The following is a 678-nucleotide window of genomic DNA, read 5'->3' as shown; positions in this document are numbered from 1 at the left end:
AAATTTTTCTGAAAATCTCACTATGGTATTTACTTAAATCAAACTTATAGTATTTCTGAATTAAAATTTTACCACAGTAGATCATAACTTTTATGTAGTACTAAAATTACTTGAGAACAAGTAATAGTTAAGTTTGGGGATTTTGACCAAAGAAAAATATGTTGAGATTTTCATACCTATTTTACACTGATTTTGATGACATTGCACTTTAAAGAAAGGCATTTTTGATGTTTTGTTGCAGGTATGTTGAATTATGGTCATTGGAGCAAAAAGATGCAAAAAAGGAGCGAATTTGGAGCAAAAATGACCAAAATATAAAGATTTGATCTTGGGCGCCGACGACAGGTTTTTCCCGAGAGTCCAGAATTAAATATTCTAGAAAGCCGCCGACGGTGCCATCGAGGCCGGCGACGGTGAGCACGTCGTTTCTCTCAACAGATGCATTGAATGTGGATGATTTTTTAAGGGACGCTTGGGCAACTCTTGAAAACTCTTCTACAACTTTAAAAGAAATAATTTGGAGGTCGAGAGAGGGGTGTCCACGGGTGTCCACATGTGTCCCTTAGAGTGTAGAGAGTGTAATTTAGGGTTAGTATTATGAGGAATTCTTTGAGAGATTGTAAGAGTGGAAGGAAAGTGAGAGATTTCTTCCTCCTTGCCGCTTCGAAGGAGAATTCT

Source organism: Phalaenopsis equestris, unplaced genomic scaffold, assembly GCF_001263595.1.
Source record: "Phalaenopsis equestris unplaced genomic scaffold, ASM126359v1 Scaffold235610, whole genome shotgun sequence".
Taxonomy (NCBI): domain Eukaryota; kingdom Viridiplantae; phylum Streptophyta; class Magnoliopsida; order Asparagales; family Orchidaceae; genus Phalaenopsis; species Phalaenopsis equestris.
This window is presented reverse-complemented; position numbering follows the sequence as displayed.